Raw genomic sequence first — 27,363 nt, forward strand, 5'->3', positions numbered from 1 at the left:
TGTGAGGAACCCAGTGTATAGGCTTTACGACACATAAACTCAAGACCTTTCAGAGGGGATGCCAATAGCTCAGTGCTGACACCTCTGAGAGGACAGAGGGAGCCAATTCTAGATGACCTTGACAAATCTGTGGACAGAAACTGCTTTCTGTTCAGAGAGTAGAGAATGATTGCTAAGGTAATACTGAGAGCAAATGAACAGGATGTAATAAGTCCCGCTTGCCCTTTCTCTTGCCCCCATCAAGCTCTCTCCAGTGCCTCAGGAAGTCAGCTGGCAGTGTGATATGCAGAGACCCAGCCCTGACATCTCAGTGCAGATTACAGAAGCTGGTCTGTGGGCTATGAGACAATAGCTTAGACACTGACAACATGCTTATCTAGCCTCTATTGAGAGGGAAATTAGAGCAGCCTTCTGCTTCGTTCACAGTCTGTGAAGTGAACCTGTCAAGAGGACTTGAGATGTCAATATTATTGGATGGGCCCAGTAGATTCATTTTCATATCTAGATTTTGAGAGAAGAGATTCACTTGTTCCACCCAGTACAATTGTAATTACAGTTCTTTGCAGAAATAGAAATTCGGGAAGCCACCAGGAGAATGAAGCAACACAATTTGTTCTAAAGTGGCTAATTTAAAATTGATCACTATGACATGCCTCCTTAAGCTTGAGATGTTTCATACAATCAGGTTTTCAGTATTTTCATTAGTGTGATTTGCATAACCAAGATTTTATTTAATTTTTTGTAGACGGTTCTATTGTAATGAAACCAACATAGCTATTAAAAGGATAGACCTGGGCTGATGAATAAATGTGAATTCATTGTATTTTATGTGATTACACTGTAACTTTTTTACAGTAAATTTGACTTCTAAAGTGTGTGTGTGTGTGTCTGTGAGAGAGAGAGAGAGAAAGAGAGACAGAGAATAAGAGAGAAAGAGAAAGATACATAAGAATAGGGACCATTAAAATTATCAGATTCTTCTGACACAGCATAATACCTCATAAATTTATGAATGAGGTTTCAATTTGCAAAACGTCAAGTCTAGAGTATATATGGCGGTGGTGGTTTAGTTGCTGATTCTTGTCCAAGTCTTGCAACCCCATGGACTTGTAGCCCCCTAGGCTACTCTGTCCATGGGATTTCCCAGGCAGGAATACTGGACTGGATTGCCGTTTCCTTCCTCCAGGGGATTTCCTCAACCCAGGGACTGAACCGTCTCCTTCATGTATGAATATATTAATCTGCATGCTGTGCTAAGGCCTCCGCATACGCCTCAGTCATATCTGACTCTGCGATCCTATGGACTGTAGCTCCTCTGAGCCACCAGAGATTCCAGAATATATATATTCTAGATACAAGAGACCCGGGTTCGATCCCTGGGTTGAGAAGTTCCCCTGGAGAAGGAAACGGCAACCCATTCCAGTATTCCTGCCTGGGAAATCCCATGGACAGAGTAACCTGTTGGGGTACAGTTCATGAGGACTCAGAAGTGTCAAACATGAATTAGTGAATAAACAACAGTATACATATATATAAAGTTTTATACTTTTCATAATAAAAGTGATTATGGGCATGAATAAATATGTTTCATTTTCATATAATGAATTTATTTTACGCATTCATCCTTTAGAAGGACATCCACAAGCATCTTAAAAAGAGAAAAGCTATAATGTTTACATTATGTTTTTCCTCTGACAGTTCCTATAACTTGATTGCTGTCATACTTTCTCTTATCATTTATATGTTGTTACTAATATTTAGATCATTCATTTTGAAACAGATTGAGTAAAAATACTCAGTTTGATGTGATGTGAAAGTTGTTTTATATCCCAATTATTATTCTCTAATATCTACTTAAGAATATCTGTTGGCTTACAGAAACAAACAGAATGAATTTCATTATCCAAAAATGCAAGCAATATTGTCATATGGGATAGATACGTCAGATGAGATTGTGAATCTGCAGTCTAGAAATATATATGTGATCTTTTTCAGAATTGGAGCAAAAGCAGCCAGATGGAAAATGACATGAGAAATTTGAGATGAACACTATTGGAAGGAGCTAAGTTTTATTTTTCCATATTCCCAAGTGTTTTTGTTTCATTTCATTTAGAGAATTCATTGGAGAATGTTTCAAGATGTAGAGGCCTTGAATGTGAAGTATCCCAAATGAAGTTGGAGCATTCGTGCTGAAATTGTTTCATGTTGTGGTAAGATGAAATGATTCTTAATATATTGGATTGGTTTCTGGAGAATGTGATGAGAAATGTGTGTGTGTGGATGTGTGTGTGTGTGTAAAATAAGTTATGATGGTATGTAACCCAGTGCATAAGTTTGGGTCTTGAAAACAGCTTTTTTTATTATTTTGTCATGATTATTTTTGGTTTGACGAAGAGCCAACTCATAGGAAAAGGCCCTGATCTGGGAAGGATTGAAGGCAAAAGGAAAAGGGGAGTCAGAGGATGAGATGGATAGATCGCATCATCGATTCAATGGAGAGGGATTTGAGAAAACTCTGGGAGATAGTCAAGGACAGGGAGGCCTGGCATGCTGCAGTCTATGAGCTTCAAAGAGTCAGGCACAACTTAGTGACTGAACAACAAAATTTTTGTTTCCTTACGAGGAGTGGGGAACTCAAATGTGTTATTACTAATTTCCTACTGTGTATATGTACATCATATATATTACTTAATAAGTCAACACAATAGCCATAGGAGGTAGGTGTAATATCCTCGTGGTGCAGTTGTGGAAAATGGAAGTTCAGAGAAATTAAAACCTTGTTCAAGATGACACAGCTAATAACTGACCCAAGACTGCTGTGTCTCTATGTTCTGCTCTTTCTGCTGCCATGCTGCCGCTTGCATTTGTGCTGTAAGGAGTCAAAGGATTAATATAGTGAAGGCAACACTGCCATTTAGAAAAAAGTCATAATTGCCTTCCCTCAGATAGAAAACCAAGCTGAAGAAACTTCTTTTATATTTCCACTACACTTAGAAAGATTTCTGTAAGTCATTACTAGTTACCCAGATGATGGTGTTTCAAGGAAATTGAAAGTTATAGAAAAACTGACTTGGAAAATGTGTGCTGCAATTTTCCTATTCACCTTTGCTCTAAAATGAAAATCTGTTGTAGGCTTCCTTTGTACAAATACCTGGTCATGTCTGACAACTGGTTAATCGAACCGATGCCGTTTCTTCCTTTATGGGTAATTGGTATATAACTCAAGAAAGTTGATGTTCTTCCTTTTTTGTTACTTATACTTGGAGGTTGTTGCAATATTCCATTGAAATAAGAGATAACACATGGAAAGCACCTGTAATTCTGCCTGGCAGACTAATAGACCTTATGATGTAAAAGGTATCAAAGAAGCCATCGTTTTGTTGTAGTTCTATCCAGAAAGATTTATCATTAAAGAAATGTTTAATGGGCATATGATTCTCTTCATTCAACATTCTTTAAAGATAGGCTCAAATGTATTTTATTTATATAGAATTGATTGAGGCAATTGCAGATGGCTGATTGAAACCTTTAGAATTCTATGAAACTTTAGGTGCATTCATTTATAAATGGCTAAACACAGACTCATTTGCTCTAGGTATTCAGCAGTACCTTTCGATTTAGTGATCTAGCTTTCTTACCTGAAAACTTCCAAACAGATTTTCTTTAGTAATTGCAGACTGGATGCCCACTCTGCCCCTGTGAGTCAGATTTGCTTGGGCTATTCACCAGTGACGCCTTGGCAATCTATAAAACATTCTCTTGTGGGCTTCATGCTTTCAGAGTCTTGCTTCTGTGTTGGTAATGATCAGCAACATTTCTGTCGGAACAGATACTGCGCCTGCAGTCAAAGATTACATGTTTGCTTTGTATGGCATGAAATGAAAGAATTAAAACAAACCAGCTTTCAGTGTGAGATTTTGAGAAGAAGTCTTCAGTCCTCCTTGAGGTCCAGTGTGTATTTTCCCTTTTTTTATAGTGGAGTAAGGACCTATAAAATTAATGACTGCGGTGAGGGTCTTAGTCTAGATTCTCCAACATAAATAGACAAAGACTCCCTCCAAAGCACCATGGGAAGGGAATCTAGGCCATTCATTACTAAGCTATTTTCAATTAGTTTACATTCTGAAAACACCTGCAAAATGGTGCATGTACCTCCTATGCTGTATTACTTCTCAATTCAAGAGTTCTGCATTTGAACAGAGACTCTTCAGTAAATAATCCCAAATTCCCACATTGAATCCAGCTTTGGATTGAGCTAAAAAGTTGTTGTTTCTTAGGGATGGTGTTCTTTGCTTAGGCCCTCATTTCTTTTTGCTTTTTCTTGGTAATAGCCAGAGATTTGCTTTATGTCTTGCTAACTTTAAGATAGTGACCACGTTGCTTAACCTCTTTTAATCTCTGTATTATTCATCATTAAATGAGAATCATAAGAATTATATTGAATATGTTTTCAGGTTCACCAAGAATATGTGTACATCATCTACTGCTTAGAACATTGCTGATGATTTTAAATGGCAGCTGTCTACCTGGATCTGCTTCTAGGTTGGGCAACTTGGGGCTCTCCCAAATATTCATCAAGAATTTCTTGGAATCTTCCAAAATAGAGCAAAATTCATTCAAAAGATTGAGTTGACTCATGAAAAGGGGCAGGGGGCATAAGAGGAAGCATCAACTCAGACATGAATGCCTAGCCAGGAAAATAAACATTTTATTCACAAATTATTAAGCCATGGAAAACAAATAGTTAAATTAGGTTTGTACATATTGCTTGTATGATAATATGCCTTTTCATGAGCTTTTCCATATTTGTATCTTTAGGACAATAGTGGGAGAAGGCAATGGCACCCCACTCCAGTACTGTTGCCCAGAAAAGCCCATGGATGGAGGAGCCTGGTAGGCTGCAGTCCATGGGGTCGCTAAGAGTCGGACACGATTGAGCGACTTCACTTTCACTTTCCACTTTCATCCATTGGAGAAGGAAATGGCAACCCACTCCAGTGTCCTTGCCTGGAGAATCCCAGGGATGGGGGAGCCTGATAGGCTGCAGTCCATGGGGTCGCACAGAGCCGGACACGACTGAAGCGACTTAGTAGTAGTAGTAGTAGTAGTAGGACAATGGTTCTCAAGTTTTAAAATGTTTGCAAGAACATATAAGAAGTTGATAGAAAAATAGATTAGAAAATACTGTTGCAGTTAAAGACAAGACTTCTGAGTGAGCTAATATTTACTGAAAACCTTCTAATAACCAGTTGCTTTCAGATGTGTTAGTTTATCAAATTTTTATTATAGACCTTCTCAGTAGTTAGCATCCCCATTCTACAGATTAATAAAAATAGATTTATGGAAGTTCCTGGCTCATCAAGTCATGAAGTTAGGAGATGATAGGGTCAGAACTCAATCTTGGTACCAGGTTGGTGTGCAACTCTACATCTGCTTCCTAATCCTGCTGCTAAGTCGCTTTAGTCGTGTCCGACTCTGTGCGACCCCATAGACGGCAGCCCACCAGGCTCCCCTGTCCCTGGGATTCTCCAGGCAAGAACACTGGAGTGGGTTGCCATTTCCTTCTCCAATTCATGAAAATGAAAAGTGAAAGTAAAGTCGCTCAGTCGTGTCCGACCCTCAGCGACCCCATGGACTGCAGCCCACCAGGCTCCTCCGTCCATGGGATTTTCTAGGCAGGAGTACTGGAGTGGGGTGCCATTGCCTTCTCCATTCCTAATCCTAGGATAATTCAATTTTCCAGTCATGAAAGACTTTTGTTTTATGGCAGCCAGCAGCATAAGCACATATGGGGACAATCAGCCTGTATTTGTTTTAAGTTCCTGAGCACTTAATCACCATCACCTGCTGATTTGGACTTTAAGCATCAGTAGAGCAGATCTATTTCATCTGCTCTGTAAAACTACTCAGAAAGAAATTTTTTTTTGGAATAAAAATTTCTCAAGCATTTTCTGTAGATCCTTGTTGTTATTCACCAGCGTACTCGTTGATTTTCATCAGTTCTGCCAGTCTCCTTTTTATAGGTTTGGCTAGGTATCCTACATTCTCCAATGGGATGTGAGCTACAGTGATGTGGGCTGTGTCCAGGTCATGTCCTTAAAGGGTGCCTGTGCATGCTTCTCCTCCTCCTTCCTCTAGTAGCTTGGAAAATGAACATAGCATGAGATGTCCTGGTGAGCCATCTTTTATTGTGCAAACAAGGACAATTGTCTGAAGGTAGAACAATATGGGAACCTGGATTCCTGGCTTAATTTATAGAGCAAACAGTCCAGGACAGCTTCTCTGCTAAACCTTGTATAAAAGATATATAGGCTTGTTTAGCTATTGCCATGAAGCTATTCTACGTGGTGAAAGAGATACCCTAATGGATTAATGCATTCTTTGATAAATGTATTAGCCATGCATGCCTGGCATACTGTGACTCCTTTGGGAAGTCAATCTTAGCCTGAAAAAAAGCACAGGTCCTCCAAATAAAGAACACTGTGGTCGTTGCCTAGATATTATTTATCTAGACTTTGTAGCATCTCACTTTGTTCCTCATATTCCTTACTCTATTTTCCTGACCACTTTCCTCTGTTTTCTTTTCAGCCCATCCTCTTCCATGGAAATACATAAATGTGTCATTGTCTTCGAGTCTCTTTGCAACTGCATTTATCTTTTATGCATTTACAGTATGAAGGAGGCACATAGGAGACAATAGGAATGATGAACCCTGAGTTGAACTTCAGAATCCTAGCCCTGCTTAAAGACATTCAAAGTGATTTTAAAACACACATACACACATAAGCACACTAGGCTATCCAAATAAAACTTTCTATAGCTTACCTTAAGTAGACTTCTTAAGCTTCTGATACATAGATAACAATGTCCAAATCTATAGTCTGTAAGATTTTCTTCATTGTTCCTTGCCTCACCTGATCTATTCTCATTTTGCATTCAGGACAAAACTAAATTTAATTTTTTCACATTTAGTACATCTGCTTGGATCTTTATTTTAGAGAAGATTTTAAATCTATAATTATTTTCATTATATCCAAAGAAAGCCTTGGTGTTTTATGGACACAGTGTTCTCCTAGTTTCATAATTTAGACTTGAGTGAGTCTTTAACAGACTTTCCGGTACACAGAATGCTCCCTACCCAAAACTGGTTTGAGGATTGTGTTCACACACATGCACTAGACTGAGATCCCGTGGCTTTTTATCTTGCCTTCTAATAATACAGTTTGTGCACCTTCTGGCTAACAGAGTGCATGCTTGGTATGTGCCTTAAAATATCCTCATGGTTGATTGTCTATTAGAAGGCAATGTTTTTTTCCTTTTTTTTTTTTTTTTTCATTCTCTCTGTTACTCCCTTGACGGCTTCTTGTACCTCTGAGCTTACTTGCTGGCAATTTCAACTCAATGGTCTACACAGAGTATCTCATTTAATCCCTGCTAAAGCACTGAATTAAGTATAATGACCACACACATTAGTCACTGACTTAGCATTTACTTGTGCCAGATGTTGTTTTGGGCAATCAGAAGGAAGGTATCAATAAGCCTTCCAGTTGTTCATTCTCTAATAGAGAAGATAAATAATAATAATATGAAATTTAAGTAGCAAGGAGGCAGCTGTTCAGTGTTATTTGAGGGAGAGAAGGGCTAAGATCAGCAAATGTTTGCTGGAGATTCTACTTCAATTGAATGCAAAAACGTGAGCAAACAGACTTGGACAGATTGTATGACTTTTCCATAATGTTACTGCTAGCTAATTGCGGAGACTGGACAAAGATTCCTACCCAGGTTGTTATGATGTCAGAGCCCAGGCAATCAGCAGTTCTTGCTGCAGAACTCTTTGGTTCATAGCCAATTGCTACAGTTGAATGCTGTTCATAAATTGGTTCCTCTTGCTGTTGAACCCCATCACTGATTCTACTTGCTTCTCAGTTATAGTATACCATAACTTAATAGTGAAGATGATACACAAATTCATATATTTTTCAGGGAAATAACTTCTGAATCTTCAATTTCCATATATGCTCTTTCTTAAAAGTGGTCCAGTTGAGATTCCACTTATGTTCTGCAAATTCTAGTTTTTCCACCTCCCCTTTCACAGTTGTTCCTCTTTCACTTTATAGCACAAATGTATGCTTCTTACTCATGTCTTTACTTCTAATGATGCTCAAAGAAGAAATGAAGGGAGAGCACATTATTTATTTCAGATGACAAGCTTAAGGCAAGGTTACTGTTTTAATCTATCTGTTTTCTGCTACATGACCCATGTTCTTTTCAACTACCTTGACCTTCTTTAAGATTTCTTTTTATAAAATGGAACTTGACCTTCTTTCAGATTCCTTTCTATAAGATGGAAGCTTCAAGTATCTATATATCCAAGGTTTTAAGGAACATATATTTAAAGTATGTATCAATTATATAATAACCCAGAAATTATATGCTTTGTAGGTATACAAACATGTGCCAAATGTGTGTTTGATGTCAACTTTAATAAGATGTGGGAGTATGTAATATGTGTATGTATGTATCCGTGTTTTAAAAATATTTCAAAGAAAAATATGAATACACTTAAAGACCTCCTCCCAAGTATTGTTCCTCTGGGAAGCTGTTGAGAGTGAATAAGAGGAAACATATTCCCAGTCTTCATTATTTCCCACACCCCGGGCCTTCAAGCATTTTCAAGCTTGTTCTTGGGGTGTTGGATATTTGCCTCTTGGATAATGCAGACATTAGCAGTCAACCTTTGAAAATAAATATCACCCACGTATTTTGCAATGATGTTCTTCTTTAGTTGATTTTGCTACCCTTTTTTTCATTGAAGAATTAATGGATAGTATGTAGACTATTAATTTTATCTGGATTAAGTTTTTTAATGCTTATAATAGGTTTTGGGATTTATATACTAAATGATTGAGTAAATGAGTAAAAATTTTGTCCCAATGTAGAAAGTGAAATGATCATTTTTAGCTATCTCTTGAGAATACGGGAGCATTTACAAGTTTGTCTAGTTTTGAAAATTTATTTTCTTATTTGGGGAGCTTACTTTATCCTGCTTAGGTTTATCACACAGTATTAGGTAATTTAATTGCACAGCATCCTTACCATGTAAGTGCCTCCTTGGCACTTATGGTGTTGTCATTATCTGTTGCTCCAAGCTATATCATATGATCATTGAAAATAAGAGAAAAGTGTGTTTTATCTCAATTTTGAAGAGTGACAGTAAAATTGTGATTGCAGCATAATTAAATCTGTATATCTAGATACTAATAAATGCTCCACTACCCTAGAATTCAAAAGAAGTGTCAGACCTTGCCTGGCACCGGTCACAGTCTCTGAGCTTTTTTATAGCTTTTGCAGCTAATGACTAGCTTAAGAACTTTCAAGAGACTTTAGCTATTTTATGTCCATACTAAACTCCATTACTAAATCGGCTTATTTTCCCTCAGCTTTACTTTTTCCTTTCTTTCTTTCCATTTTCTTTTTTTTTTTTTTCCTCTCTCTCTTTTTGTTTGTTTTGTGTGTGTGTGCATGGTGGGGGGAGGTGGTAATTTGGGATGAAGAGGTAAATTTGTGTCCCTTTTTAAGGTGCATTAGAAAATTTTCTTCTTTTCAGGGGCATTTAAAGCAGAAAGTACATAAATAAAATTAATTGCATAACTCTGTAGACACCTGTCAAAATCTTGACATGTTCAGTCCCTATAATTGGCATTGTATATTCAAAGTAAGTTTTGCAAACAGCAGGAGCACAGGCTGCCTGAGAGCTGCCCGTTAAAGAGGAGTAGTCTGCAGTAATGGGAGGCCTGTCAGCAATCCTTCATAGTTATAGCAGTCACTAGCCAGAGCCCCACAGAAACTCCTTCCCCATTCTGATTTCTTACACATATACACATATAAAGTTTTAGGGGCCATTTTATTTCATTAGCCACTCCAATTTTGTTGAATATCTTGACAGATGACTGAAGTAAAGCAGCTGTGTTACTTAAGATGATACTAGCTTCAGTAGCAAACAACCCCCAAGATGTCTAATAGCTTGAACAGAGTAGAATTTTATTTTAGTCATTTGTAGTCAAAAACTTTAATGGCTGGTACCTGGTCAGCTCCCACTAGAGCAGAGATTCAAAGGTCTGGGCTCCTTCCATCTCGTGGCTGTCTAGTTTCAAAATGTGACTTCCAGAACCATCCTGTTCAGTTTCATTCAGCCAACAGAAGCAAAAAAGACATAAGAAAACATAAGGCATCTTGTGGTCCAGGCTCGGAAGTGGTGTTTCATACTTTCACTCAAGTTCCTTTGGCTAGAAAACTCTCCAGTGCAATGGAGGATGGGCTATAGAATCTACCTGACTGTCCAGGAAAGAAAATTCACAGTTTTGGCAAATAGCTAACCAGCAACAAGCAAGATTTTGAAACTGCAGTCATCAGTAACTGTCGAAAGGGGAAGATGATGACCCACAGCAGAGGCAGACACAGGCAATGGAGAAGTTACGAAACGTAACATAGTACTTCATAAATGCTTTTTATAATTATATTGACCTTCTCATGCAGCGTGAAAAATGTTTAGTTTTGCAGCTATTGACAAGCTAAATACAGCCACAAGCAATGCTGGGTCACATTAATAAAGAGAATTTAATCTTAATAAAGCCGAAACAGAATTTGGTTCAGTTATTCCAGAATGGTTTGTAGAGGACCACAGGTCTTAAAACCAACTCATGTTGGTACTGGTAAACACCTTTTTAATACAGGTAAACACCAACTCTTGTCTCAGAAAATAATTTAAGTGGGTGGGGACAGAAAGGTGCTGAAGTCATTCATTTATCCTACACACATTTAAGTACCTTCTCTATATCAGATGGGCTTCCCAGGTGGCTCAGTGGCAGAGAATCTGCCTGCCAAGCAGGGGATGCAGGTTCAATCTCTGTGTCAAGAAGATCTCCTGAAGAAGAAAATGGCAACCTATCCCAATATTCTTGCCTGGAAGATCCCATGGACAGAGGAGCCTGGTGAGGTATAGTCCATGGGGTTGCAAAAGAGTTGGACATGACTTAGTGACTAAAAAACAACAATATATTAGATACTATACTTAGCTTTGAAGATAGAGAAATTAGTAAAATAAACTTCTATTCTCAAGACCTGGTATGTGAGTGGGAGAAGGAAGCCTATGGATGAATAGCCAATTATATTATCACAGGTAAACTTCTATGAAGGCATAATTGGGGGGGGGGGCGGTGATTGCCACTGCTTAGATGTATTAGGGAAGACCACATAGAGAATAAGTCATTTAATCTGGTACTGGTAGTATGAGTCTTTACAGACAGAAGAGAGACTTTCAGAGAGCATTAAACCCATAATTAAATATGTGAAAAAGCATGACAGCCCAGGGGTATGAAAGAATATGGCATGACACAAATAGGAAGTTCTGCATTTCTGGAAAATAAGGGCTTTATAATAGGATGTAGAGGTCTGGGGAAGCCAATTGTGAAAAATGGCTTCAGCCTCAAGGGTGAATGAATAGTAGGTCTTTTGAGCGAGGTCTTAGCAAAGGAAAGAATGAATGGTCTCCACTTATGTCACGGTCTTCGCTGTCAGCCCTCTTAGGGTCTTCTAGCCGCCTTCCTACTAAGGCATTCCTCCTCACTCACCCCCACGGTTACTGTTTCTGCACCCTATGTGTTCTCAAGGAATTATAAAAGGGATACAGTTACACAGATAGAATTTGCTAAAGTGTAGGAAGATAATCAAAAAAAAGCACAGTGTTTTGTCTTTAAATATAAGCTGTCTTTACATAAATATGATGGAGCACAATGTCCTACTGCTCAGTAGTCCCTACTTGGTGGCTCAGTTTCTGCCCAACATGTCTTGTTGATTACTGTTATATATTCCAGAATGGGTGAAGTCATGGAGGTATGACTAGTTTAATGTATATTATAGTGTCCAGTTTATACTACTTATAGTAAATTGTGAGAGGAGAGAGATGAATTGAAGAAGGAATAATTAAGTCAAAGGAATCAGAACTTAAAGATTTGGAATACTGTCTGCCTCTCCACATTGTAAAAAATGAGAAATCGTGTTTTGGTGAGAACACCAAGGGTTTGGATGGACAATCACTTCATGAAGAGATTATGCATGGAGTCCAACAGGTATCTCAGCAGAAGTCAGGAGTACAGATGGGACTATATCAGTGTAGACACTGACTGCCAGTTTGGACAAAAGGGAATAATCACCCTATGAAATAGAGAAATGATTTTGGGCTTCTGGGCTTCTATAGTACCAGATCTATAGAGCTCTCCACTATCTAGCTGTGGACATATCTTATCCTTCAAGAAAAGAGAAGAATAATGACCCCAAGGGTGAATCAGAGATCAGCCCAGACCCCAAGGACAAGGCTACCACTTGTGGCCGAAGGGGTAGGGCCTCCACCGTGGCTGAAGGACAGAAAAGGTAAGGCCTCTGTCCCAATGAGACTGCAAGGTGGGACTCCACCCAGCTGCACCCGAGGGCAGACTTTAAGCTGAAGCCGACTATTCTCTAGCCTTAAGAACTAATGGAATTTGCCTTGCTAGATTCTGGACTTGCTTGGAGCCCATTTCTTCTTTCTCATGGCTCCCTTTTGGGATGTGATGTCTATCCTGTGTTTGTTCCACCATGTATTTTAGAAGCACATGGCTTATTTGATTTCACAGGTTCACATCTGGAGAGGAGTTTTGTCCCTGGATGAATCATATCTAGTCAGTCAGTCAGTTCTGTCGCTCAGTCGTGTCCAACTCTTTGCGACCCCATGAATCGCAGCACACCAGGCCTCCCTGTCCATCACCAACTCCCGGAGTTCACTCAGACTCATGTCCATCGAGTCAGTGATGCCATCCAGCCATCTCATCCTCTGTCGTCCCCTTCTCCTCCTCCCCCCAATTCCTCCCAGCATCAGTCTTTTCCAATGAGTCAACTTTTCACATGAGGTGGCCAAAGTATTGGAGTTTCAGCATCAGCATCAGTCCTTCCAATGAACACCCAGGACTGATCTCCTTTAGAATGGACTGGTTGGATCTCCTTGCAGTCCAAGGGACTCTCAAGAGTCTTCTCCAACACCACAGTTCAAAAGCATCAATTCTTTCTTCACAGTCCAACTCTCACATCCATACATGACCACAGGAAAAACCAAAGCCTTAACTAGACAGACCTTTGTTGACAAAGTAATGTCTCTACTTTTGAATATGCTATCTAGGCTGGTCATAACTTTCCTTCAAAGGAGTAAGCATATTTTAATTTCATGGCTGCAATCACCATCTGCAGTGATTTTGGAGCCCCAAAAAATAAAGTCAGCCACTGTTTCCACTGTTTCCCCATCTATGTGCCATGAAGTGATGGGACAAGATGCCATGATCTTAGTTTTCTGAATGTTGAGCTTTAAGCCAACTTTTTCACTCTCCTCTTTCACTTTCATCAAGAGGCTTTTTAGTTCCTCTTCACTTTCTGCCATAAGAGTGGTGTCATCTGCATATCTGAGGTTATTGATATTTCTCATACCTAGAGTCTCACCCAATTCAGATGATGTTTAGATAAGCCTTTGGATTTGAAGTTGATGCTGGCAAATGGTTAAACCTTTTGGGGCAGTTGGGATGGGGTGAATGTATTTTGCATGCCAGAAGAACATGAACTGAAGGGGGCTGGTGCAGACAACAGACTATTATAGACTGACAACACTCCCTCAAAATCTGTAAGCGGTAGCCCTAACCCTCAATGTGATTGTATTTACAGATAGACCCTTTATAGAGTTAATTAAGGTTGAGGTCATAAAGATAGGGTCCTAATCCAATAGGACTGGTGTTCTTAAAAGAAGAAGAAAAGACACCAGAGGTGTCAGGAAAGGCTGAATGAGGATAAAGTGAGAAGATACTGGTCTGCAAGGCAGGGAGAAGGCCCTCATCAGAAACAGAATCTGTCAGAACCTTGATCTTGGACTTCTAGCCTCCAGAACTGTGAGAAAGTACATTTTTGTTGTTTAAGCCACCCAATCTGTGGTATTTTGTTATAATAACCCTAGTTGACAAATACAGTGTGTTCATATGTGACAGACTAGTTATATCATGGTGATAATGATAGTAACAATAGCTTATCATATGTCAGATAATATGTCAAACCTCATGTATACGTTATCTGATTAATACCTTCTTAAAACACACTTGGTGATAGTTTTTATTATACAGGTCAAACAGGAAACTTACCATCTCTAAACAGTGAACTCATTGTCATCCTACTGTAGTTTGATTCCATGTGACCTTCTGCAAAGACCTTAACTCCTCTGAGCTTTAGTTTCACTGTCCATTAAGTGGTGAGGATATGTCTGCTGCCCTCTTCAGAAGATTATTTGCAGGACTTAACTAAAATGACTTAAAGAAATCGATTATTTGCACTCTGGTCATGAATATCAGCATCACTATCAAATTTTGGTGACTTTTTTCTATACTCACTCGAATCACTGACTTTTCACAAGACATCTTGACACCATTGTCAATTTTTTCCTTTGGAATTTTCCTATGTGTGTTTTTCTTCTGACTACTGACTTGTCATTCAAAAAAGGATTTGAACATAAGGCTTTTAAATGATGTTCTTTTCAGATGGTGGGAGAAGTTTGGTTTCCTAATGATTTCATTGATATGCACCTGAAGGATATTAATAGAAATATTGTGAAAGCTTATTTTTATTGACTAGTTAAAGGGACTAAACCATGAAAGAAACTTATAAGTCTTAGTATTAATCTTATTCCTATTGAGCACCATACCATTTTCTCCGTCTTGCTTTCTGTTTTTTTTCTAACAAAGTCTGGCTGTCCCTCTTTTCCCATGTAATGATAGATTTAGAAAAAAGTACTTCAGGCTGACCTTTATTTCAGCAGGTTTCCTAACTATAGAGTCAAGATTTCAGTTTCTGGCAAACATCTGAATTGTAATCAGAAAGCTTAACAATAAGAAATACCTTTGAAAGATGTTAAAACAATAATGAAGATTAAAAAATAAAAAATCACACACACACACATTATAATTAAGCCCGTTTTCCTCCAGAACTTAATTTTATTTAGCTAACTTAATTTTGATACATTTGCTGATTGATTTTTGCCAAATAAATGTGAATAAATTTCTCACTATGCATATTTTGACTCCCATTATTATGTATATGAAAATATTAAAATTTAAGTGTTCTCAATTATTATATAAATATAAAAAAGGAGTTCAAGTGTTTGTATTCATCATGGTTATCATATTGCATTATTTAACTTTTATATTGCTTCTTTCCTACTGTCCCAATCAAAATCTTTTTCTAAATCTTAACTATAGGAAAGCCACAAAATAGAATAAGAAAAAAAAAAAAAATAGGCATATAACAGGAGCACCAAGAGCCCTTTTTAGCACAAAATGTTTTGACAGTTCCATTTTTGAGATTACCAGTAAGGATTAAAAAAAAAAATGTGAGAGGTGGGATATGCTGTTATCACATTTGATGTTCTCATAATTGTAAAGCTATTGGAACATTCAAAAAATTTAAATCTTTCATCATGTTTAACATGTTAATCCATTTCTTAATGTCAGTTGCTGAAAATGTCTCCTAGGAATTTTGAGGTCATAATATTTAGTATATCCGCTTTTGTACTTTTTTTTTTTTTGCATTTAATCTTGGAAAAATGTACTTAAAAAAAAAGAAAACTAAAAACCATAAAAACCAGATTTGGAGAGGTGGTCATCTCCTCAAACTTCTTGAATTCATATGGCTGGGCTAATAATAAGACTTAACACAAGACACATTAATGGGAAAAGAAAAACAAATTTTAATTCATGCATTGAAACATGTCTCATAAAAATGGGACCTAAAGAAGTGGCCAAATCAGGCAGCTCTTATACTTTTTAGACAAAGAAATGATGCATTTGTGAGGAATCGACAGGACAAAGAAACCTAGGGTTCAGATGCTTAATTGTTGAAGAATATAAAGAGTTTGGCCTTGGGGTAGTAAATTAAAGAAGTATCGAGGTTTCTTCATATATATTGTAAAGTGAAAAAAGAAAAAAGAATTCCAGACTCAAATTCCTTGTCTCTGGTGGTAAGAGTGTCCTTCTGCCTCAGATGCAAAGAATGTACCTTTCATATGGGAAATGTATTTCCTGATTTCAGGGAGACAAAGAGGAGGGTCAGAGTGTTCTTCTTGCACTAGCCATTTCTAAATTAACTTGAATTCAAAATAAGCAACGTGCCATTGAGGCACATTTTGGTGTGGCCAGCCCTGGGCCCCGATACCAGTAGTGATGAGTATCATTCTCTTGGATTTTGTCACAATTTCTCTTAAAGAAAGATAATTTTAAAGCAATGGTAGAATTCTTTACCAAAATCAAAGCCAGTATCAAATCTCAGATTGCAGAAAACAGAGAACATTCCCCTTTAAATGAACCTCATTGTTATCGTGATGAATTTATTCAGCAGACAATACCTCTATTACCAAGGCAATCTGAACTAATCTGAAATTGAATCACCCGTCGAACAAACATTGGGAAAATTGAAGCAATTTGAGATTAAATGTATAAATATCATGCTGTAAACTTTAAATTGAATTCAAAACAAATTGAAATCTTTGTCTTACCTTTATTGTTTTACCTTTTTAACCCTTTGTTACAAGGAGCAAAGTTACAGGAAGATTTTTTTCCTTATTTTAGTGTGTGAAACTGTACCCTGAAATACCAAATACAAATATATGGAGTAAAAGGTATCTGTATTTTTTAACAATTGAAATTATTTCCTTCTCCTTTAATAAAGAAAATATCTTTTTTTTTTTCATATTCAGCATGAAATTGTTTATAGCTTGTGACAGAACGGAAGAGACATAAGCCCTTGACATCAAAGTTTTGAATCACTGTGTCAGTCAAAATCAATTAAAGAAGATACAGAAAAGTAGGCATTTATCTGATGGACCCTTCTGGCTTGCATTAGTCATTTAGAGTCTCTTTCTAAGAGACTCATTAGCTTGTCTATTTGCAAATGACTGCTGCTATCTGGGCATACTGCCTTTAGGTTCCATTTTGCTGCAGGATAGTGTTCTCTTGAAAGACAGCCATGTTGATCAGCATAAAGTAATGTAATAGGAGTTGAAAGTTGTGTGTGGGCCAAAAATTATTCAAAGAAAAGGCATGCTTCAGTAACCTATTTAAAAAGCTGGCATCTTCAGAGACCTAAATATATTTTTCTCCCCAAATCTTCACATTGCCCAGGAAGAACTATTGTATTCTGGTCAGTCCTCCCCTTCTCTTTGCCCCCCAAATATTTCTACATCTTTGTAAAATCACGGGTGCCTGTGTGTGGATCTACTCTATACCCTGTCAGATTTTTGTCCATGTAGCATACACTGTATTGTCTTCTCCTGCTGCCATCTTGCTGATGTCTGAAAGCAGAAGGAATAGATTTGTTCACACCAAGAAATATGTTTAGAGATAGCTAGTGATGGGCTAATAAAGTATTCTTGTGCAATCAGTGGATGAAGCTAGAGACTCAGAAGCTTTTAAATCTTGCAGAGGAGTTTGGGCTTAAACTGAAAGCTTAGGAGGAACCCCGTGAACCAGAGCAATGTCATGTTGAGAACTATCTTTTAGGGAAAATCCCTCTGCCCGTAATGTGGGGAATAGTTTGGAAAGAAAGAAACTAAAGGCAAATAAACCACATATAGGAAAGTTGTAATTATGTGTGAGAGAGGTAATTAAGGTTTAAACTAAAGCTATAGCAATGAAAATGGAGAATAAATAATATTGTTGAGAAGTATCTTTACATTTATAAAGCTTAGTTAAGGATATTAGGCAGGGGATGAGATGGGAGAATAGAGTAGGTCCCTGGTTCTTTACTTAGCTTAGGATGCTGTGGGGAAAACAGGCTTAGTTAGAGAAAGGTTTCATTGGGGCGGGAGGTTTAAACAACTAGAGAAAATATTGTGGAACTAGGGAAGTTCTGAATAGAGGTAAAGATCTGAAAGTCCCTATGTCATTGAATTTCTCTGAATATGAAGTGAAATAATGTCTGTAACATGCTTAGCATAGTGTTTTAGATACATTAAGTGCTCAACCAGTGGTGACTGTTATTCCTAGTGATGGAATAAAGAATCTGAATATTGTGATTGATCTACAGTGGAAGTTTGTCTCCAATATTGACTCAGATGAACAAGAACTATAGAGAGGAAGAGATTAGGGTACAGAAAAGGATGTTAAAAAGATGGGTTCTGGGAACTATGCTACATCAGAAATTAAGGAAAAATGATTTCGAGATTGCCAGAAAAAGGAATGGGTGTTCATAAAATATATCTTGAATATGATACAGTCTTGCTTCATGAAAATCCATTATATTGACAGGTTCTCCTCCAGGCTTTGTATTTTCTTGAGCACTTATTTGGTTTGTATTGACTTTATTTGTCAGTGTCAGCCTAAAATCCTTTTGCATTTGACATTATTGACCAATAATATACTTGCTAATATGTTATATTCTAGCCCTGTGTTTCCTCAGCCTAAGCTTCTTATTGTTTAGTCACTAAGTTGTGTCCGACTCTGTGACCCCATGACTGTAGCCCACCAGACTCCTCTGACCATGGGGTTCTCCAGACAAGAATACTGGAGTGAAGTGCCATTTCCTCCTCCAGGGGATCTTCCCAACCCAGGGACTGAACCCACATCTCCTGAGGCTACTGTCTTAGTAAGCGAATTCTTTACCACTGAGCCACCTGGGAAGCCCACAGACAGAAAAGAGATTTTATACTGAACCCTGCCTCTGACAAGAGTCGTCATTTTTCTTCACTTTACCCTATGAACTGTGTGGCCCCTGACAAAATACTGGGTGGTTAAGCACAGTCATACAAAGTGCAGTCCCACATCCCAGCCATACACCTTTATTAGAAAGAAATCGGGCCAACTGGTCTGACCTTGCTTTGCAAATTCGTGTGATGGTGAGAAACTCAATAGCAGACAAAATGGATTGTACCTGCCCAGGTGGAGGCAGAAGTGCTCATGGAGGTGCTGTAAAACAAGCTTCTAAACAGCAAAGAGGCACCGAGCTGTCTGCAGGGAAATGAAAGAACTGCAAATTAAGCATGGCACGGTTATTCACTGTTTTATATTAGTGTCGCTAACTCCTATAAATGCTGTTTAGGGTTTTCCCATGCTCAGAACTGTCATTTAATCTGGAATGATGTCCTTACATATTTGAGAGTCATTTCGAAAACTTACTAAAAAGGATCTGACATCCATACCATAGTGTATATGTCTGGGGACATGGTGGCAGTTTATTTGACACTGCAAGTTTAATCTAAATCACCACATATCTAATTTATTGTGAAAAATGAAATTCCAGGAGTTTTCTTCCTCCTCAGTGTTATTAAACAATTTGAGTTCTGCCAGAAGACGGAATGGCTCATGTGGAAAATATTTAATTGCCTACATTCATATGACAGGAGTGTTCTGAATCTAAAACAACGAATAATGAAAAGCTATAGAGTAATACTGCCAAGAAACGTCTTCTCACAGGTGATTTCCCCAAAAACTCTCTGAAGGTGCACTGGGCTAGAGGTCAGAGAGAGTGAAGCCTGGTCCTAAATGTAACATTAAATATCCACAGGACTCAAAACCTCTTGCTCCATCCCAATCTCTCTCTGCTTGCATTATCTCTTTTTCTTCTCCTTTCCTCATCTTTACCTTCTTTCCTTCCCTTCCTTCCTTCTCAATAATTTCCAGAGTGTCTATTATATACTAACATTATGTTAGATCCTGAGGTACAAAGATAAAAGATACTTCTGCCTTGAAAGAGGATTGGAGAAGATTTGGTGGCAGTCAGATCCTATGATTCATGTCCCTTGCAATTCTGATATTCCATGATTTTCTCCTGTTCAGAATCTTACCACACATTCAGTGTCCTTCTTTTATTTTATTACTTGGAGAAAATGAATATGTGGTCACAGAACTGGTTTGCAAGAGGCATTAGAATATTTCATATTTACTGAGCCCTACCGTGTGCCAAGCATTGTCCTTTGGGATATCATAGAAATAAGCCCCGAGTGAGATAAGAGCACAGAGGAGGACCAACCATTCTCCTAGGAATTCAAGTGAGGGTTTCAGGAGTGTGGAGGTCTAAGTCAGTTTCTGAAAGATGAATATGAGTCAGGCAGACTCAAGAGCTGACACACAGGAGAAAGAGTAGCTCTGGTGCACAAGAGGTAAGTAAGTGAAGGATGTTCAGAGCAGAGAAGAGCTATTGGGAGCGCAAATTGTGTTTGTCAACTTCCCAGTCTTCTGGCATGCCTGCAGCACAGAATGAATAGAGGCAGAGCAGGAATGAAAACCTTGACATTGATGTAGAGAAGCCATGAGGAACTACTCAAAGAAGTCTGGGCTCTATCTTGAGGACGTGGAAGGATTTTAAACAGATCTTGTATAATCAGATTTGCATTTAGGATAATAATTAATTTTTAAAACATATCTTATGAGAAAGGCATTAAGGGAATAGGGTAGGGATCAGACATTTATAAGTTAGTCCCTTCTAAGCAAGATAAACTTTTGTTTTAGGTATGGATCTTAGATTCAATCTCAGGAGTGCTAAAATTTTCTTTTTGTAGCTCACATAATTTGTATTCTGCATTTGTATTTCCGCAGGCTGGAAAAAGATGAACTTAAGTCACTGGTAGAATGAGATTCCCTCCTCAGCTCTGCAGGTTATGCTGACCTCAAGTGGCCTCAGCCTGCAGTGGTTTGGAGCAGGGCTTGGGTTCCCAGCCAGAGAATGGGACTCTGTTGCGGCCATGAAAGCATTGAATCCTAGCCCCTAGACCAGTGGTTAGTGACAAGGACCCTGGCCCTTCAGCTTTGCAGAAAAGAATTTCCACAAAGACAGTAGTGAAGCAAGAAAAGTAATTATTAAGAGGAAAGAGAGTATAAGATGTGCAGATAGACAAACAGGGAGAGCCCCTGAGTTGTACCCTGCTGCTACTGCTGCTGCTAAGTCGCTTCAGTCAGTGTCTGACTCTGTGCGACCCCATAGACGGAAGCCCACCAGGCTCCCCCATCCCTGGGATTCTCCAGGCAAGAACACTGGAATCAGTTGCCATTTCCTTCTCCAATGCATGAGAGTGAAAAGTGAAAGTGAAGTCGCTCAGTCGTGTCCGACTCTTAGCGACCCCATGGACTGCAGCCCACCAGGCTCCTCCATCCATGGGATTTTCCAGGCAAGAGTACTGGAGTGGGGTGCCATTACCTTCTCCGGAGATGTACCCTAGTGGCAGTTTAAATCACTTACATGGAACATTTCTTGGTTTTCCTTTGGCCAGTCATTTTGATTTGCCTGGTTCACAGTCCATTTGCTACGTCTCAGGATCCTTCCGTGTGTGTGCCTCCATCTTTTGGTTTCTACCGCAAAGGTGTATGGGTAGAGCATCCCTTGACATTACTCCCCCTTCGACCTCCAAGGAGCCTTACTGTGCATGTGTGGTCAAGGAAGTCTCCTGACTAAGGGAAGGACAGATATGTGGTCTGGGCGGGGCCTCACTTCCTCCCTTAATTGTCCTGCTTTCTCGTCTTGGGGTTTTCATCCACAGGGAACAAAATTCCAATTGCTTTACCCTGGGGTGGGGCAGGGGGCATTTACCTCCTGCCTCAATACCATGACCCCCAGATTTCCACTGCATCATGCTGTCTCAGGGGAAAGAAATGTGGAAAATAGCCATTTGTCTGTGAAGATATTGAAATATCCATAGTTTGTTTTGCATAGTTCCCGCAGTTTTCACCCGTCGGACTTGGGCACTGAGGCTGTTCGATGAACCCCGTGTTGAGGCCCTCATGTTGGTTGCTTGGCTATTCTGGGTAGCTGCCCACCTGACGACTCTGTGGGTACCTGTGCTCAGCAACTGGAGTCCTCTCACCATACCTGTCTGTCTTCAGTCAGCCCAGTTGAAACATTTAAGCCTGAGGGCAACTTTTTCTTCTTTTGTGTTACTTCCACTCTGCTTTTTCGGATACTCTTTTATCCTTTTTATATTCAGCAAACACTTTTGATTCTCTTAAGTGTTCCAGCTTTTGAAAAACAAAAGCCAGAAATAACTGAAGTCTACTTGGATTCTCCCATGTGACAGGAACAACCCTGAGACAGTGAGCTGCAGACAAGACAAGCCACCTGAATTGACCTGAAAGTAAGGGATACACAGGCCAAAAAACACAACAGAACAAACCAGATATCTCAAAAATCATGCAGCTTCACCTGCTTTGTATACTGTTTCCTCTCTCGCTTTCTAAACTGCTTCTATTAAATTTACCAGTTTGCCAGCAGTCTTTGCTGTCAGTGATCTTATTGAATGAATGTTTCCTTCGTGTGGCCCTCTGTATGATCTATTCATTTGCTCATTTAATTCTCTGACCTTCTCCCCCTGACATGTCACCTCCTAGGACCCCCCTCCCCAGTATTACATGTGAGCTCACTTGATCACAGCACGCGTCCAGGACTGGTTGCACTGCCTAGAATTCACTGCATACCAAGGCGAGTCTCTGTTTCTTCATCCTTCAATGAGGGGATTGCAGTGTGTCGTAGCAAAAGTGCTCTCTGCTTTGAAAATATTAGGATGCTAGCACTGTCTTATTAATAATTTCCTTACTGCTGTGGAAACCCTTTCCCCTTACCCACTCTGTTTTTCCTGCCCTGGCCAGTGCAAAAGTCTAGGGAGTGTAAGATTGCACTTTCACACTTTTGTTTGACAGAGAGATATACTCAGTTTCTGAGGACCTGTGTGGGAGCCGCTAAAGCTCACTGGTAGGAGGTTCTATGACATTTTTGCTGCTATAGTTCAACCACTTGATGAACCAATAGGCCTTTGCAACTGACCTGAAACTTAGCTATGACATGGTATTTCTATGGAGAAATGAGTCTGTGTTCTAAATAATCCTACTACACATTTCTTAACTCAGGTCCAGAACTGCTTATACTTAAGATTCTCAGAACAGCTCTGTAGATTTAGTGATCATCCTACCTGTGTTTCCTGCCAGAAATGAGAAGCAAATTATTTTTGCTGTTACTGAATTTCTTTTCTTCCTTTTCCATTTTCAGTAGAGTGTCCAGTAAGTAAATCTGATTTACAATTTAAAATGGAGTGTTACTTTTTGAGAGCAAAATAGTAAGATCCACAGAAGAATTTTCTCACTCTTTGATTTGGTGATCTCATTAAAAAAAAAAAAAAAATGAATCCTAAGAAAATAAATCCCAATGCAGAAAAAGCTGTATTTATCAGTATGTTTACCCCCCCAAAAAAACAAATAAAGGTCTATAACTGAGTTAATTATTTCCCCAAATAGGATAGTAAGGTAATGGTAAAGTATGGTCCTTTACTTCATGAAATAGTATAAAAAATGATACTTTAGAAGACAGTGATATCATGCAAGGTCTGAAGTTGTTGTCATATGATAACAATTAAATTTTAATTTAAAAAAGACTGAAAAGATATTCTATGAAAAACCTAAGTTACTTTACAATAATGAGATATTAGTGTTTTACCTCTACTTTCTAAATATTTCAGTATTGCATTTAGAATTAAATGTTGAACATATTATGAACAACTGATATTCACAAGATATACAAATAACGGAAGTGACTTCACTAATTAGAGTACACTAGAAGCAATTTGTTGATTACCACATATAGAGAAGTATCACAAACATGTTCCATCTTGTTATGATGTGTTTCTGTCATTGCTAATGGAAGCTAGTGAATCAACAAACAAACATAAGCTAATAAGTCACTAAGGCTAATATTTTTTTAAGTTTTGTCACTGTTCTAAAAAAGTAGATGATTATAACAAATACATCAGTTGTACTAGGATTTCAGTACTATTATTGCTATTATTAGTAGTAATTATTATTACTGTATTTAGAAATTATAACAATTTAATAGATACAGATATAGATATATTTTAATTTAGACAAATAATATGAATAAGAATTTAAAATCAGCAGAAGAGTTGTAACAGAATTTATTCAGTGAATGTATTACCTTTTCTTTTATATATGAAAGTGCTTATGGGTGTGTGTTCCCTTAGATGTCTTGCAAGAATTAGTCATATGTAAGGATTTTGATATAATAAGGCTTCTGTTCAGTTCAGTTCAGTTCAGTTGCTCAGTCATGTCCGACTCTTTACAACCCCATGAATCGCAGCACTCCAGGCCTACCTGTCCATCACCAACTCCTGGATTTTACACAAACTCACGTCCATAGAGTCGGTGATGCCATCCAGCCATCTCATCCTCTGTCGTCCCCTTCACCTCCTGCCTTCAATCCCTCCCAGCATCAGGGTCTTTTCCAGTGAGTCAACTCTTCACATGAGGTGGCCAAAGTCTTGGAGTTTCAGCTTCAGCATCAGTCCTTCCAATGAACACCCAGGACTGATCTCCTTTAGAATGGACTGGTTGGATCTCCTTGCAGTCCAAGGGACTCTCAAGAGTCTTCTCCAACACCACAGCTCAAAAGCATCAATTCTTCAGTGCTCAGCTTTCTTCACAGTCCAAATCTCACATCCATAATGACCACTGGAAAAACCACAGCCTTGACTAGATGGACTTTTGTTCACAAAGTAATGTCTCTGATTTTGAGTATGCTATCTAGGTTGGTCATAACTTTCCTTCCAAAGAGTAAGCATCTTTTAATTTCATTGCTGCAATCACCATCTGCAGTGATTTTGGAGCCCAGAAAAAGAAAGTCTCACATTGTTTCCACTGTTTCCCATCTATTTCCCATGAAGTGATGGGAACAGATGCCATGATCTTCATTTTCTGAATGTTGAGCTTTAAGCCAAGTTTTTCACTCTCCTCTTTAACTTTCATCAAGAGGCTTTTTAGTTCCTCCTCACTTTCTGCCATAAGGGTGGTGTCATCTGCGTATCTGAGGTGATTGATATTTCTCCCGGCAATCTTGATTCCAGCTTGTGCTTCCTCCAGCCCAGTGTTTCTCATGATGTACTCTGCATATAAGTTAAATAAGCAGGGTGACAATATACAGCCTTGACGTACTCCTTTTCTTATTTGGAACCAGTCTGTTGTTCCATGTCCAGTTCTAACTGTTGCTTCCTGACCTTCATATAGGTTTCTCAAGAGGCAGGTCAGTTGGTCTGGTATTCCCATCTCTTTCAGAATTTTCCACAGTTTATTGTGATTCACACACTCAAAGGCTTTGGCATAGTCAATAAAGCAGAAATAGAAGTTTTTCTGGAACTCTCTTGCTTTTTTTGATGATCCAGCAGATGTTGGCAATTTGATCTCTGGTTCCTCTGCCTTTTCTAAAACCAGCTTGAACATCTGGAAGTTCACGGTTCATATATTGCTGAAGCCTGGCTTGGAGAATTTTGAGCATTACTTTACTAGCATGTCAGATTAGTGCAATTGTGCAGTAGTTTGAGCATTCTTTGGCGTTGCCTTTCTTTGAGATTGGAATGAAAACTGACCTTTTCCAGTCCTGTGGCCACTGCTGAGTTTTCCAAATTTGCTGGCATATTGAGTGCAGCACTTTCACAGCATCATCTTCCAGAATTCGAAATACCTCAACTGGAATTCCATCACCTCCACTAGCTTTGTTCATAGTGATGCTTTCCAAGGCCCACTTGGCTTCACATTCCAGGATATCTGTTTCTAGGTGAGTGATCACACCATCGTGATTATCTGGGTCATGAAGATCTTTTTTGTACAGTTCTTCTATGTATTCTTTCCACCTCTTCTTAATATCTTCTGCTTCTGTTAGGTCCATACCATTTCTGTCCTTTATCGAGCCCATCTTTGCATGAAATGTTCCCTTGGTATCTCTAATTTTCTTGAAGAGATCTCTAGTCTTTCCCATTCCGTTGTTTTCCTCTATTTCTTTGCACTGATTGCTGAGGAAGGCTTTCTTATCTCTTCTTGCTATTCTTTGGAACTCTGCATTCAGATGCTTCTGTCTTTCCTTTTCTCCTTTGCTTTTCGCTTCTCTTCTTTTCACAGCTATTTATAAGGCCTCCTCAGACAGCCATTTTGCTTTTTTGCATTTCTTTTCCATGGGGATGGTCTCCTGTATAATGTCATGAACCTCTGTCCATAGTTCTGTCTATCAGATCTAGTCCCTTAAATCTATTTCTCACTTCCACTGTATAATCATAAGGGATTTGATTTAGGTCATACCTGGATATTCTAGTGGTTTTCCCTACTTTCTTCAATTTAAGTCTGAATTTGGCAATAAGGAGTTCATGATCTAAGCCACAGTCAGCTCCTAGTCTTGTTTTTGCTGACTGTATAGAGCTTCTCCATCTTTGGCTGCAAAGAACATAATCAGTCTGATTTCGGTGTTGACCATCTGGTGATGTCCATGTGTAGAGTCTTCTTTTGTGTTGTTGGAAGAGAGTGTTTGCTATGACCAGTGCATTTTCTTGGCAAAACTCGATTAGTCTTTGCCCTGCTTCATTCTGTATTCCAAGGCCAAATTTGCCTGTTATTCCAGGTGTTTCTTGACTTCCTACTTTTGCATTCCAGTCCCCTATAATGAAAAGGACATCTTTTTTGGGTGTTAGTTCTAAAAGGTCTTGTAGGTCTTCATAGAACCATTCAACTTCAGCTTCTTCAGAATTACTGGTTTGGGCGTAGACTTGGATTACTGTGATATTGAATGGTTTGCCTTGGAAACGAACAGAGAATTCTGTCGTTTTTTAGATTGCATCCAAGTGCTGCATTTTGGACTCTGTTGACCATGATGGCTACTCCATTTCTTCTAAGGGATTCTTGCCCACAGTAGTAGATACGTAGGTCATCTGAGTTAAATTAACCCATTCCAGTCCATTTTAGTTCGCTGATTCCTAGAATGTCAATGTTCACTCTTGCCATCTCCTGTTTGACCACTTCCAATTTGCCTTGATTCATGGACCTGACATTCCGGGTTCCTATGCAATATTGCTCTTTACAGCATTGGACCTTGCTTCCATCACCAGTCACATCCACAATAAGGCTTCAGTGATATCTTATAGCAAATACATTTTTAAGTCAGAGATTTAATACCCATTTATTCAAATTACAGTTCTGTGGATTATAAGCTGAGAAGTCTTGGTTACGTCACTGAATTTGCATGAACCTGAAGATCCTGCAAAATTGGAATGAGCATACCTTACTTTATATTGCAAAGACTGGATGAGATACTTACTAACTCCTAGTTCAAAGCAGATATCTAGCAAGTAATTACTAACAATTTCATGAAAAGACAACAGAGTATGTTGGTGAAGAGCATAGATTCTAGAGCTGGACTGCTTGCTCTGTGATTTATGAGCTGTGTGGCCTTAGACAAATGATTTAACATTAGTATACCTCAATTTTCTCATCTGTA

General features: G+C 38.7%; 1 long non-coding RNA gene across 7 annotated transcripts in view; it reads left to right on the plus strand.

Annotated features, from left to right (window-relative positions):
* Positions 1 to 27,363, plus strand: part of LOC129649879 (uncharacterized) — a 430,734-nt gene that overhangs the window by 288,080 nt on the left and 115,291 nt on the right. For all 7 annotated transcript variants that reach the window (XR_008713364.1, XR_008713362.1, XR_008713363.1 and 4 more), the window contains one exon: positions 2,114 to 2,210. This is a non-coding gene — a long non-coding RNA (uncharacterized LOC129649879). The remainder of the gene's footprint in view (positions 1 to 2,113; positions 2,211 to 27,363) is intronic.

Source organism: Bubalus kerabau, chromosome 4, assembly GCF_029407905.1.
Source record: "Bubalus kerabau isolate K-KA32 ecotype Philippines breed swamp buffalo chromosome 4, PCC_UOA_SB_1v2, whole genome shotgun sequence".
Classification (NCBI taxonomy): domain Eukaryota; kingdom Metazoa; phylum Chordata; class Mammalia; order Artiodactyla; family Bovidae; genus Bubalus; species Bubalus kerabau.